The sequence below is a fragment of the Urocitellus parryii genome, chromosome 3 (assembly GCF_045843805.1).
Source record: "Urocitellus parryii isolate mUroPar1 chromosome 3, mUroPar1.hap1, whole genome shotgun sequence".
Taxonomy (NCBI): Eukaryota; Metazoa; Chordata; class Mammalia; order Rodentia; family Sciuridae; genus Urocitellus; species Urocitellus parryii.
Window position 1 is genome coordinate 150,282,589 of NC_135533.1, and position 14,911 is coordinate 150,297,499.

At 58.7% G+C, this 14,911-nt stretch overlaps 1 protein-coding gene across 1 annotated transcript in view; it reads left to right on the forward strand.

The window, feature by feature from the left end:
* Positions 1-7,377: 7,377 nt before the first annotated feature.
* The window catches only part of Wscd2 (WSC domain containing 2), an 83,923-nt gene continuing 76,389 nt past the window's right edge, over positions 7,378-14,911 (forward strand). Inside the window, exon 1 of the mRNA XM_026409210.2 lies at positions 7,378-7,449. The gene's annotated coding sequence lies outside the window, so the exon portion shown is untranslated. The remainder of the gene's footprint in view (positions 7,450-14,911) is intronic.

The following is a 14,911-nucleotide window of genomic DNA, read 5'->3' on the forward strand; positions in this document are numbered from 1 at the left end:
GCAACCTTTGTCTTTCTGGGCAGGGCTTATTTCAGTTAGCATCAACTCCAACTTTACACATGTTGTTGGAAATGACAGGATGTCCTTCTTTTTGAAGGCTGAATAATATTCCATGGTATATGTATCTATCATTTTCTGTATCCATTCAGTCACCGATGGGTGGGTCTGTATCTTGGCCATTGTAATACAATTTTGCAACAAACTTGGAAGTCTAACTATCTATTGAAGACACTGGTTTAATTTGCTTTGCATATATATATAATTTGCTGGGTCATAGAGTAGCTTACTTTAAATTTTTTTTAAAAATTTATTCTTAAGCTTTAGATGGGCACGATATCTTTATTTTACATTTAGGTGGTGCTGAGGATCGAACCCAGTGCCTTGTGCATGCCAGGCGAGCGCTCTACCACTGAGCCACAACCCCAGACCCTCTATGTCCTCTTTGGAGAAATGTCTTTTCAAATCCTTGCCCGTTTTTCGCTGGGTTATTTGCTTGGTTCAGATTGTCAGTTTTGCTTAATGTGAGTTATCCTGATTTAACGAGGCCCTCGTGACTAGTGGCTACTGCTTTGGAAAGCACAGCCCCGGGCTGTAGCTGGCTCTTGTGTTCCCATCACTTACTATAGACCCTGGTCCTTTCTGGGTCATTCATAAATATTTACCGGTGACCCTGAGACCTAAAATAATTGGAAAAGGGAGTTTCAAATCATGTTTGTGAGACTCCTATGTCGCCAACCTCTGAAAGCCTCTGGAACTGCCAGAGACCCATCCATTGGCATCTGGATCCTATCAAAAGGCATCATGAGAATGGTAACTGGTTGCCTTCTGGTCTCCCTGGGCCTGTTGCATCATGGAGGTGGAAGGTTCTAGAAACCAAATAAACCCCAAGCAGGCTGAGCAGGAGTTTTGGGGGTGGAGAAACAGAAGGAAGGAAGTCGTGTTCCAGGGGGAGGCGTGGCATATGCAAAGGGCCGGGGGCCGCTGCGCAGGGCTGTGGGGGAGGCTGTGATGGAGACTGGAGCGTGTGGTGGGACCAGAGCAGGAGGCAAAGCGGAGGCCAAGCTTCTGAAGGCCCTGGGCACTGATGGGAGGAGCCTGGGCTGCCTCCTCTGGGTGCCACCAGGAGGCCACTGGGAGGCTTATCGGGCTGTGGAGGAGCTAGACCTGTGTGCGCTCCACCCAGCCATGGCCAGGTCTGGAGAGTGGGTGGGATGGGAGGAGGCCGAGTGCGGAGGATCCTGTGTCCTCAGTGTCTTTAAGGGGCTCCTGCTTCAGAGGTGGAGGTAGCACACCACCTCTGTCCCGGGTCCACAGGGGCTCCCTCCAGTCTCAAGGTCAGGCCGTGACAAAGGACAGGTGGCCTCACTTTCCTGAGCCTCGGTTTCCCATTGGAACCTTGCACTGGTGAGTTGGCAACCCCGAGCCTCTCCGGGACCTAGATCTCAGCCGATGTCCCTGTGGTCACCCGTGGGCGGTGACTCCTCGGCGTATTCACATGGAAAAGGGCCGAGTAGCGACGACATCGGCTTCTCGGAGCGGCTCTGTAACCGGGTCAGGCCCACTCCCAGGGACTCCAGGGTGACATCCATCCGCCAGCCCGAGCCTCTGTCCCCTCCTGGGAGCCTCGTGAGTCTGAATGGGAACCTGCTGGAAGAGGCTGATTTCTCAGGCGGGTCCCCGAGGCCAGCCCCGCATCTGGGGAGAGTGAGGGCCTCGTGCTGCCATTTAGGATGCATCTGGCAGTGACCCGTGAGCCAGGCCCCCAGAGCCACGTGTCCCGGTGGAAGGTCCCCAGGTGGAGCCAGGGCGGCGGGGGCCTGCAGCCCTCCACGTCCACAAGTTTGAGAAAGTCACCTCCCCTCTCTGGGCCCGGGACTCCATCTGCAGGGTGGGGACAGGACCCCCCACAGAGGGCTGTCTGGGGACCCAGTGCACAGATGCCAGTCACCTGGGCTCCCGCGGCCACCGTTTCCCTTGGGGTCAGGAGTCTGCGCTTCCCAGGTCCCTGCAGCATCATCGTGAAGGGCTGGCCACACACAGAGAAGATGTGGATCCTGTCCCCGGGGAAGGCTGGCCCTCCAGAAGCTACTGATGGTAAGGACCGTCCCTTTACCGTCGGGAGGGCGGGTCCTCTCAGTCCGAGGAGTGACCGTGAAGGTGTGAGCACGAATGTTCCATGGGGTCAGGATACACCTTGGGATGAGGGTCCCATCTTGGACAGGCGAGCGCAGAGGGCCATTTGGAAGGCTCGCCAGTCCATAGACACTAACTGAGCATCTACTAAGTGCCAAGTCAGATCAGACGGCGGCCTGTTCTCTTCCGGAGCCAAGCAGTGAATCATCACCACAGGCTCTTAAGAGCCACCGCACCCCCCGGCCCTCCTGGCACCTTACAGGATAAACCGATGCTCATTTGGTGTGAAAACCGCTGACTGATCCCATGGTCCACTGAGGACCAGCAGGCTGAGCCACCCCTCCGTCCCTCCGTCCCTCTTTCCTTCCTCCTCTTCCCTCCCAGTGCCACACCTGCGTGGTGGGCTCAGGTCCCTCCCAGTTCCCTCCCCTTCCCTTTCTCTCTCACCTCCACGGAGGCCTCTGCCCCTAGCCTCCTGCAGGTCCAGTTCCATCCAGGTGCCTCTTTGCCGAGGGAGGCCTGGATTGCTGGAGCCTCCCGCAGAGGTGAGGTCCACACTGAGGCTGGACTCACAAGTAGCCCTGGGAAGAGTGCGACCCGGCCTCCTGGGAGAAGGAGTTAAAAAATAAGCGATCCCACTGGGTTGCTCACTCTCGGGGGGCACAATGACATTAGCTCTGCCCAGAGCTGCTGGATCCCTTGGGAATTAAATGAGATGATCCAGGCTCAGTGGCTCAGGGCTGAACGTCTCTTGCAAAGGCCCTGGGGCCACCCCAGGGCAGGCAGGACTCAGGGGGACTGAGCGTTGCCTGGAGCCCCTCTGCGGTCCGGCTGCGTCACCTCTCTGTGGTCCCCACATCCCCTCCCAGGGCTCCAGGGCTCCTCGTGGAGGAATGAGACCCCAGGGGGACCGGCCTCTGTTCTCTGTGTTCCCAGCCAAAGGGACTGTCTTGCAGATATTTTGGCCACGATGTGCGGTGTCACCAAGGCAGGGTGACCATTATCTGGGTCATTGGATCCCCAGGGACCTGCCAAATCAGATAATTTGGGAGATTTGCCTTTCTCTGTCTCTCGGATCACATGTCCCGGGTCATGACCCTCGTCCCCACCTGGCCTGGCTCGTCCCCACCTGGCCTGGCTCCGTGGCCGCAGTCCCCTTCCCGGGTGAGCCTGAAATGGAAGCTGGTTTCAGGCGGGAGGTGGAAGGTCGAGGGCAGGAGGGACCGCTGGCTGCCCAGGGTGGCATGGGACAGCTCTGGGTCCTAGAGGCAGTCTTCTCAAGACCCTTGTCATGATGTCCAACATGTGGACGGAGAACACGGGCCCAGCCAGGGACAGGCCACCCCCACCCAGGTCCACCACAGGAGCATTCCCCCTAAACACCCCGTCCTTGGTAGCCCCGTCCCGGTCACCCCTTCCAGAGCCGGCCACCCCTTCCTCTGACCCCCGCAGCATGGACACTTTTGCAGTTTGGGGTTTGACATAAGTGACAGTGACCGCCCGCCTGCTCGGCCTTGGGCCTGGCTCCTTTGAACAGCGCGCGAGTGACATTGACCCAGGCGTCACAGAGCCACGATCCACTCCTCCCTCCTGCTGGACGGTGTCCTGTGGAAAGAATGCGACACTATTTGTCACGTTCCCCTGAGGACATTCGGGTGGCCTCCAGGTGGGGGCTGGGCACGGAGCCCACGGGGTGTGCGCTGGGGGACGCAGATGAGCGTCCACGCTGACAGCAAAGCTCTGGCTGCTGAGAGACGTCCCTGAGGGCTGGGGGTGGGGCTGGGTGGCCGTGAACTTGAGCAGCTTGGACCAGGCCCTGGGCTCCGTCCCCCGCTCTGGGTCCCCTGTGGTCAGCTCCCGAGAAGGAGGCAGAGCTTCTGCGGGGCCTGTGGGAAGAGCATCGAAGACCCAGAGACTCTCTCAGACCCTCTCACATGACCTTGGACACCTCACCCCCCCAGCCAGGCTCAGGTCCGAACCAGGTGACCTCAGGCGGTTCCAGTTCTCAAGTAATTCAGACTGCTGTTGGCCATCCAGCACCATGTGATTCAACAGCCACCGCGTGGCCACAGAGGACGTGGCCTCCAGCAACTCCTACACCCCATCTCATTGAATTCTTCCAACAGGCAGCGTTGGAAAGGAGTGGCTGTGTTGAGACCACTGTGGCTCAGAGAGGTTAAGTTCCTGACTGGAAGACACACAGCCGGCAGCCATCACCACAGGGTCGGAGGAGCGAGGCCCGTTCTGTTCTGCACCCTCCACGGCTGCATGGTTCTTTTTTATTTTTAATGAATTATCTCAGGCCTTCAGGAGCGTGCAGAGAACGATAGGATGAAGGTCTACGAATCTACCCAACCGTCCGGGCAACAGAACCCTAAAAATAGCCCGAAGCCCTGCCCCCTTCCCCCCCAGGGCAGTCTCTCTCCCTGAAGAACCTGCTGACCTCACCCCCGGCACGTGTCCACCCTCTTCCCATAGACGTAACTGCACCCATAAAAACCTGCTGGGTTGCTCTTGGGGTGTCTGAACTTTATTCAGGGGTGTCACCTACATGAGCCTTATGCAGAGCAGTTGTCCCCCGAGACCCCACACTGTGTTTTCTGAGATTCCCACAGTGACTCAGGGAGTTCTAGAACATTCATTTCCCCTGCTGCCCTTTGGAGTCGATGCACCCATTTGCTTATTGGCCAGCATCTAGAGTCTTCCCAGATTTTCACTGTGGGGAAGTGTGGCCGTGGATGCTCTCGGTGCTGATTTTTTTGGGGGAGAAGACACTAGGGATTGAACTCAGGGGCCCTTGACCCCTGAGCCCCCTCCCCAGCCCTATTTTGTATTTTATTTAGAGACAGGTTCTCACTGAGTTGCTGAGGCTGACTTTGAACTGGCGATCCTCCTGCCTCAGCCTCCCGAGCCACTGGGATGACAGGCGTGGGCCACCGTGCCCAGCTGTATTAAAATGTTGATGGACAAGCTGTCCTCATCGTACCAGGAGCTGTGGTCTCAATGTTCTTTCCAAGTGCATTTGTCAAAATTCTTGAGGAAGGATTTGAGGAGGTGGTCCTTGAAGGGTGGCTGTGTCAGGAGGACGGAGCCCCCACAATTGAGACCAGTGGCCTTAGACTAGAGACCCCAGAGAGCTGGCCAGCCCCTGGCACCATGCAAGGAGGTCAAGTGAAGGCCCTTCCTACATGTTGAATCTTCCAGAGTCTTGATCTTTGACTTCCAGGCTCCAGAACAGTGAGAGAGAAGTTTCTGCTGTCTATCAGCTGTGCCGTTCATGGTGTTTTGTTACAGCAGCTTGCAGAAACTAAGACACTTGCGTATCTGTGATAATACTGCACAGTTTAATTTGTTCATCAGGGTTTTTTTTCCTGAGCATCTATTATGTCCTAAGTCTATGCTGGGTGCTGGGGACAGAGAAACTGATCTCTGAGAGACCCAGCTCTGGATTTCTAGGAGTTCAGATGGGGGACCAAACCCCAACCTTGGACAGAGGGGGGTTGGGGTACTTAGGACTCACAGGAGGCCTGTGCACACAGGTGCTCGTCACTTAATCTGCACAAAAGCCTCATAAGGTCACAACTATCACTATGTCTACTTTTTAAAAGATGAAGCTCAGAGAGGTTAAGTAATTTACCCAAGGCCACCCAGCTAGGAGGTAGCAAAGCCAGAGCTTCATCCCATGTCCTCCATCCTTGGCAGGGTGGCCTGACATATCTGAACTCCAGTCCCCCTCTTGCCACTTGAGAACAAGGCCGTCAGAGGGAAGTTACTTAGCACCCGGCCCGGCCCACTCACAACCCGCCCATTCTCTCCTTCTGCTTTAGCTCCTGGGGAAATCAGAGCAAATTCTATTTTTAGACACTGTGGTTGAAATGGTGGTGACGGCCGGGTTAGTGACAAATTCTAGGGACCCAGCTCAGAGGTGGTGCCTGCTCTGAACCCCCAGGAACTCCCTGATACCATCTCCTTTGGATCTTCGTGATTTATTTCAAAATTCACTTTCTCTCTTCTCCTCGCTTCACAAGTCCCACCGTGGATGTTTGGCCGGAAACGATACAACCCGAGCTGACCTCAGAGCTGGAGAGAAGCCGGGGTCCCCGCGGAAACCTGGACCCTGGGGTCGCAGAGATAAGGGAGGAGCTGGGCTGGCCTCGGCACAAGATAGAATTTGTCCTCCATGAAGTCACTGATTGATCGACGTGTGTGTGTGTGTGTGTGTGTGTGTGTGTGTGTGTGTAACTCCTGCAACTGTACTGCCCACGTTTTATAGATAATCCTAATCTTTCAAAGACCAACAATGGGGTCAAACAAGGATTGTGGGTGCCCTGGCAACCCCAAGTCTGAGGCAGAAAGAGGAAGAACAGAAGGAGAGCTGGGCAGATGGTGGCGAGTGCAAGGCACAAACGCAGAGTGCTGACCACGAGCCGAGCCGGAACATGCACTACTTGAAACCATTTCATTCCTTGTCAACACGGCAGGGGATCTTGATTCCCATTCTATAGATTAGGAAAACAAGGCCAGAGAGGTTAAGCAACCTACCTCAGGGCACTCAGCTCATAACTATGGGCTTTCAGTGGCAAAATGGAACCCATCAAAATGCAGGACCAGTTAGATTTGAATTCCAGGTAAATAATGAAAAAGAAATTAGTACAGGAATGCCCCACATGCACCAGAGTAACACTAAAGCGGCACCTTAACCTGGCCTACTGTTCTCACCTGCAATTGTCCCCAAGGTTCAAGGTCCATTCTCCTCATTATTTCTCAGACATCCCTTTCCTGTGGGACTATAACCAGCTGACGGGCTTCGAGCAGGCCCCCAGCGTTACAGCCCATAACCAGCCCAGTCACCTATCAAGTAAGTACTGTCGCTGTTCCCACTTTGGGGATGAGGAAACCGGGGCTCATCATGGTGACATAAGCTCCTTCCCCAGAGATTCCCCCGGAATCCCTTCCAGGTGCATGGCATTACCATCACCCCTTTACAGAGGAAGACACAGAGGTTCAGAGGAGTGCTGCGCCTCGCTCAAGGTCATAGAGCTTGCAAGGCCACAGGCTCAGAGAGGGCGAGTGATCAGCCAGAGGTCACACAGCTAAAAACTGAAACAGCCAACGGAACACCAATAAACAAAACTGCCCGTTACTGGGTGTTGACAGTTTACCAAGCACCAGCGCCAGGGCCCGGGGTGGAGGGGGGAGGAGGAGGAGCAGCAGCGGTGGCGGCGGCAGCAGCAACAGCCGCAGCCGCAAATACTCTGCCATTTATGGAGCGCTTCCTCCAGGCCAGGCGCTTCGGCCCTTGGCGTCATCGTCTCGGTTAATTCTCCCCACCACCCTGCGACGTGGGTCTAGAGCCCATTTTGCAGACGGGGAAACTGAGGCGGGAGGCTGCGGGCGTCCCGGGCTGCCCCGGGCGGGAGGCCGGTGGCACTCAAGGAGTTAACGCGACAGCGCGGTGGCTCCGTGCGAGCAGCGAGCGGCGGAGCGCCGGGCTGGGGCGCGCGGCTGGCGGCGGCGCGGGGCCGGGCGCGGAGTCCCGGGAGCCGGGGAGCCGAGCGGAGGAGCCCGCGAGCCGCAGGCCGGCGGCCGGAGGGAGCCCCGAGGCCAGGCGCGCGGGCGTCCCCGGGGGGGTCCCGAGCGGGGCCTCGGCGGCGCGGGGCACCCGCAGTGCCACCCGCCCAGGCTCGGGCTCGCGGATCGCGGCTCCGCTCCCTCCGCGGCCGCCCGCCTCCCCGGCTCGCCGGCTGGCGTCGCCACCGCCTCCCGATCGCCGGCCACCGCTGTCGCCGCGGCTGCCATCCGGGGCGCGCGTCTCCCACCGGCGCGCGGGGGGCGCCCCCGGCAGCAGAGCCCGAGCGACAGCCGCGGGGCCGAGGCTGGGCTCCCGGGAGGCAGCGACTGCGGCGGCCGGAGGCTGGGAAGGCGCCCCCGAAACCCGCGCCCAGCGGACCCCGAGGCGCGAGGAGACTCCGGCGCCGGCCGAGCTCCGCGGGCAGAGTTTGCAAGTGGCGGCGACTCCCCAGGTAAGGACCGCGGCCCTGGACCTGCCCCGAGCCTCCCGGAGGCAGCGCAGCTGCGTGGGAAGGAGGCCACCGCCGCTGGGCTTCCGGGGCTGGCCGCCTCCCCGCGCCCACCGCTGGGTCCGAAAGGAACACACAGCGGTGACAGCCCGGCTCTGGGTGAATGACAAACTTTCCTCCGGTGGAGGATGGGATCCGGTGGCTCCTTCAGGAGGTCCCTTCTCTGGTCATCCTTCTGGTCCCCAAAGCGTGCACTCAAGGGCTGCTGGAGTGGGGCTGGGCCGGGAGACCGCAGGGTCCTGCTGGTGGGGTCTGTGTGTGAACCCCCCGCCTTGGGCAGCTCCGAGTCCCCCGGGAAGGGACCTGGAAGGGACCGAGTTGTATTTACGAGTTGACTCTCTGAGTGCTGGGGGGAGGGGACGCTGGGGAATGAGATCCCTTCATCAGGAACCAGCAGCCGGCCACCGGGCAGTGGGTTTTGTGCATAGTGTTTGCAGACTTGCTTCTGTGCATGCTGAGGTGTGGATGGAGAGAGAGAGAGAGAGAGAGAGAGAGAGAGAGAGAGAGAGAGGAGAGACTGGAGCCTGGGGGTGGGGAGAAGGGCCCATTCCGTTAGCACGCCCCTATCCAAGCCCCAGCAGCCCAAGTGTCAAGGCAAGAGCCTACACACCTCCCTGGCAAAGCCACCCGGAGGGCTGGAGGTGACCACCCGGTCCCCGCAGCTCCAAAAGGGCTTCTCTTTAGGGGGGGGGGGGCAGGGAGATTCCAGGGCTGCTCAATGGGCCATTCAGGCTGCATCCTGGGGAGGTGTGACTTTGTAGCAAAGGTTCTGGAAGAGCCCAGGGGACGGGCTCCTGGCACACCCAGCCCCAGCTCTGGTGGGGGGGCAGACCCCCCCAGTCCAGCTCCAGGCCCCTGGACACTCAGCTGAGCCCTGCCTATAGCTAGAGTTTGGCCAGATTATTTTTCCTCCCCGTGAAGAGCATGCTCCAAAGAGGCCACCTGAACCCCAAGGATCCTTTGGGAGCTGTCCCTGTGGCCACAGCCCCCTAGAGGACATTGCTTTCCTTGCTGGGTCCCAGCCTGAGGCTGAGGTCATCTTGATATTCTGGCCTGTAGCTGATGTACCTGTGAGACACGGATTGGACACGCTGGTGGTCCAAACCCCAAGTCAGAGATATTCCCAGTCCCTGTAATTGTCCCCTGCTGGGGCTGAGTACCTGCCTCTGGGGAGTGGCATTGCTTGCTGTGTGTTTGTCAATTCTTGGGACACAGTGGGATTCCGAGAAACTCCTGCCCTTATTGGGATAGAAGCCTTTTCCCCTGGCTGCCAAAACCCAGGAATCCCTCTCGGGCATCGGAGGCCTGGGCTTGGTACATTGGGAAAAGCCCCAGCTCTGGATCAGGTGGTTAATTTGCTGTGTAACTTTGGGAAACTCACTAGACCTCTCTGGTCTCTAGCTGCTGCTGCTTGGTTTCATGTATCTTCAGAGGTCCCCATCCAGATACTCTAGGGCCCCCAGCAATGTCACAGATGAGATTTTCAGAATCCAGGAGTTGATGGGACTTGGTGTTTAAGAGACCCTGGACAGATCACACTCAAGTTTGACAGACGCTCCCCTCTCCAAGCGTCAGCCTCCCCACTGTATGGCGTGTTTGTGGTCCTGCTTTGGAAGGGTGCCAGGAGCACCCAGAGAGAGCGGGTGCATCAGAGCTGCTGGCCCCGGTCTTGACGTTGCTAGCAACCCCACCGTGTGGTCTGGGGCATTGCGTGTGGGCCTCTGGGTGCTGTGTCCCCAGGGAGGGTGACTGTGTCCCACCCAAGCACCAGGTGATGCTCGGTTGGGGGCAGGGTCCTGGCTCTCCAGTCACGTGATACCTGCAGTCCCCGCCCCCTCCCTGCTTCCTCGTGAAGGACCAACTGCTCCTGGTGGGGAGCCTGGACGCCAGGAGGGCCCTGTGCACCCAGCTGCTGGTCGTCATGACAACGGGAAGTGGAGGTAAGCGTCTCCATGGCTTCAGCTTGGCAGCTGTCTAGGGACCCCGAGCAGAGAAGTTCAGTCTGGGTCCGGCATCCCGTCCACGGAGGGCTGCTCCACGCGGGCTGGCGAGGCTGCTGTCCCCACAGGAGTGTCCCCCGGGTGGAGAAGCGCTTTCTAGCCTGGTGATGGGGCCGGTGGGGAGATGCCCAGAGGGTCGGGGACACAGTGCGCTGACCAGTCTTGCTTCTTTCTGGCTGGTCCTGAGCTTGGGGGCAGCCTGGGCTCCTGGGGGAGACCCTGGCGGGGAGGACAGACCCCATGGGCCTGGTGGGGCTGCCGTGGGGAGAGGGGTGCCCTGGGAACCCGCGGGAGCGGCCCCTCTGCGCGGCCTCCATCTGTGCCCGGGCTCAGGGCTGAGGCAATGGGCAGTGTGCTCTCCAGGGGGAGCAGGGTGTGTGTGCGTGTGCACGTTCGTGTGAAGGCGTGCAGATGTGTGTGCTCTCAGGCAGGACCGTGAGCTCATGCGCTCGGGAGGGTGACTCTGGGAGCACTGAAGCGTGTGTGCACGGGTGTGAGGAGCGTCTATCCAAGTGTGTGCCAAGTGTCTGCCGGATGCACGAGTGTGGGTTCAAGCGTGTGCGAGCATGCTAGAGAACGGACACCGGTGGGAGTGGGTGCAACTCTGTGTGCACACTTGTGAGGGGTCAGGTGTTGTTAACTGCATTTTGTGTGTGTGTGTGTGTGAGTGAGTGAGCAAGCAGGCACGCACCCACAGAGGTACACCCATGTGCGGGAAGCGTGTGTGGAAACACCTGTGTTGGAGAAGCAGGGTGTGCACCCAGAGGGGGACATGCTGTCCCCATGTGAACAGGTGGGCCTGTGGATGTTTGCAAGCACCTTCATGAGTGTGAGTATACACACGTGCAATTTGTGCTGTGCACTTCTGCACATACGCCTCCGTGTGTTTCCCAGGTACCTTTGTGCGTATCTGTGTGTGCAGGTGAGTGCACTTGTGTCTGTGTGTGCGGTGCCCGTGAGCGTCTCTAGGCGTGTGGGTGGGTTTCTGAGCACGTGCACCTCAGAGCGTCAGAGTGTGATTGTGTCTCTGCGTCAGTGCGTGTGTGTGTGTTGCAGTGCACATGTTTGTGTTTCTCTTTTTGTACATAATCCTCAGTGCACGCCCGTGTGCAGCTTTGCACACTTGGTTGAAACTCTATGTGTGTGCTTCGGAGTGTTGGTGTCTGGGTGTGCTGGCTTCGGGGCACACAGTGCCTGTCACGCCTTCGGGTGTGCGTGTGTGTGCTTCTGGGTGTTTGCTTGGCTGCGTGGCAGCGTGACTTTGGCACATCCCGTGTGTGCATCTGTGCGCTTCCCAGCACGCACATCTCCAAGGTACGTCTGAGTGTCTGCGGGGCCCTAAGTGGCCAGGGGGGTGTCACATGTGCAATTTCAAACAGCCCCAGCCCTGAGCCCGCAGGGTCCTTTGCTGGGCCGGGCACCTTCCCAGTGCTGACTCTGCGATTGGTGCCAGCTCTGAGCCGTGTTGGCACCATGCTCCAGAGCCCTGGGGTGTCCCTGGACCCTGCCTGACTCTGTGCCCAGCCCCAGCCTCTTCACCCGCAGCCTCCACTGCCCCAGCCCCAGCCTCCTCACCCGCAGCCTCCACCTAGGACAGCTGCTGGACAGACTTGCAGATGTGCAAAGCTCAGGTAGATTTTAGGTCTGAAGTGGGGCGGCCGAGGCCCCGGAGCCGAGCTCCCGCCAGCAGTCTCCTAATTAGGAGCAACTTGTTTTCCTTAAATAAACAAATCAAGTGAGGAAAGAAATTGCCTGAGATTAATGGCTCCCCGAGCAGGTCCAGATGTTGGGAGATGGAAATGGGGCTGGGCGTGCGAGAGGCTTTGGTCCCGGGGACTAAGGGACTAAAGTACTTGGTGCTCAGGATCCCTGGAGATCCCAGGAGCCGATGAGGCAGGGGCCATGTTCAAGGTCAGGCCGTGGGTGGCTGCTAGCCCCGGTTCCTCCCTCCCTCATGGGTGCCTGGGTTGCGGGAACTCTCTCTGCTTCTCACTCCACGGGTGACATGTTTAAGCTTTTGATCCCTTACTCGGGTTCCACCCTGGGAGTAGCATTGCCACTCGATGAGGTAGATGTCACCATGTGCCCTGTCCTTAGGGAGTCCCGCCTTGCTTGCTCCCCATCCCGGCCGAAGCAATGATGTCAGCAACACCAGGTCCACACGACATGTGGGTGACTTTATATACAATGACCTATCACCCAGAGAAACGCGTGAGATGGTTTCTGCTAAGATCTGTGCATCTCGGAGAGGCAAAGCCATTGAACCGGGTCACGCAGCCCAGAAGGGGTCTTCTGGGGATTTGCACATGGAGCACCTGGCCATCACGTGATACCGCCTCCCCAGTGCCAGCAGGGGTGACGGACATCACTGATGTCATAGCACACAGTTGGCATTTTCCTCTGAGCCCATCTGGAAGTTGGGCTGAAAGAAAGGAATCAGGCCACGGAAGTGGGAAGTGTCTGTTTCAGTATGGGGAGCTTCGCCCACCCACCCATCCTCCCACCTGCCATGATCCATCCATTCAATCCATCCATCCACCCATCTCTCCACTCATCCACCCACCCACCCATCCACCCACCCATCCATCCATCCACCCACCCATCCATCCATCCACCCATCTCTCCACCCATCCACCCACCCACCCATCCATCCACCCATCCATCCATCCATCCACCCATCCATCTACCCTTCCATCCATCCATCAATCCACCCATCTATCCACCCATCCATCCACCAATCCATCATTTGTCTACCCACCCATCCATCTATCCATCCATCCACCCACCCACCCACCCATCCATCCATCCATCTATCCACAAATCCACCATCCACCATCCACCCATCCATCTACCCTTCCATCCATCCACCAATCCACCATCTGTCTACCCACCCATCCATTCATCCATCTACCCACCCATCTATCCACCCATCCACCCACCCACCCATCTGTCCATCTGTCCATCCATCCATTCATCCGTTCACATTCACTCAGCATCGTATGGGCTGACATCAGTGTTTCCTCAGAATCTTCTAAGTGACCTCTTCTGTGCTGGGCACTGACCATCCCGGGATGAGACTCCCGGCTCCGTCTTGCTGAGCGTGTGGTCTGGAGAGGGAGCAGGAGAGTCTGAGCTCTGGAGGCGCCTTAGACAGGCCCCGTCCCCCTCCCTGGGTGGTGGACGTTGGCCAAGTCCTTTGCCCAGTGCCCGGCCTGTCAGAAGCTACAAAACCTGCAGCCCTCCTCCTCCTCCCCTTCCTCCTGCTCCTTATTAGGGAGGAGACAGTCCCCTCTCAGGAGCTTGTGTCCAGCGTGGTGTGGGACAGGGAATCGCTGGCCTCGGTGACTGACAGCTCCGGGAAACAGTGCGGCCCTATCTAGTAGGCAGGGCAAAGGGCAAGAAATGGGGCCTGTGTGAGACAGGTCCGACCCCTGGCCTAGGTGTCCAGTAAGTCAGTGACATCTAATACCCGGCAGAGGACGGCGCTCCTGGGGACATTCAGGAAAGGCAGGTTCTCTGTGTTAGAGAAATCCAGCTTCAGATGGCAGCCGCTGCCCAGGACGGTGGCTCACTCTGGCCCTGGTATCTGCCTGGGGACCTTGGGGATGGAGACATTGGGCCGCAGCTGAGGTAAAAGCTCCTTCTTGTGTGCGTGGCAGAAGGAACAGCACCGTGACGTCCTGCTGTGACACTGGCTTCGGTCCTCTGTGTCTCCCGTGGAGCTGGGCACACGCAGAAAGCTGGAGAGGACCCTCTGGGAAGTGAGGTCCCCACACTGGATGTTGGGCACCCAGCAGCACCCCCAGGACACAGTGCGGGATGGAGTGGGGTGTGGCACCTGCAGAGATGCCCCTCCTCCCTGTGGGCACTCATGTCCACACAGGGGCCACCTGGTTGGCTCTGGTCCCTGCAGGAGTGGAGGCTAAGAGCCTATCTTGGGGACCGAAGGGGCTAATTTTCTCAGTTTTGATGGGCCATAGGCTCTCAGCAGACAGGAAGGACAGGAAAGTGCCCGGGCAGTGCCATGGGGCAGTTCTGAGGCACCCCACAGGGTCCTGTCCTGGCTTTCCACCTCCCCGGGGCCGGGGCTGTGACTGGTCTGCTCTGCGCCTCGGCTTCCTCCTGTGGAAAACCGGGACAGGGAAGATCAGACCTGCCGGGAAGGCTGTGTGACAAATGACCAGAGTGGACAGGGCCAGGGATATCCTGCAGCTGCTCCGGGCCCTGTCTCTAGGTCTGGACTTGAGCAGGGCAGTGGGGACCCCCGGGACAGCTGGTGAGCCCTGCAGCCCCCTGGGCATTGTGAAGGTAGGGTTGGTGGGACATCCTGCAGAGCTGGTGACACAGTTTGGACCCCAACCTGGGTCTTCTGTATCCTGGCCCACAGCTGACCCTGGGCCCCAGAGATTCCCTGCTACCTTCTCATAGGAGGTATGAGCTTCCTCTTGCTGCTGTAACAAGTGACCCCAATGTGGGGTCTTGAGCAGTACAGACCTGTCCTCTTGGGTTCTGAAGTTCAGAAGTCTAGAAAGGCTGTGCCCGGGGGTGAGGGGCCACCGTCCTGCCCTTTCTCACAGCTGGTGCTCCTGCATCATCCGCTCAGTCCCCGGGTGGGTCTCTGGCTCTGCACTCCTGCCTCCCTCTAGGAGGACCTGCGCCAGGGGGCAGTGGGACATCCTCCCCACCCCAAGTCCCCTC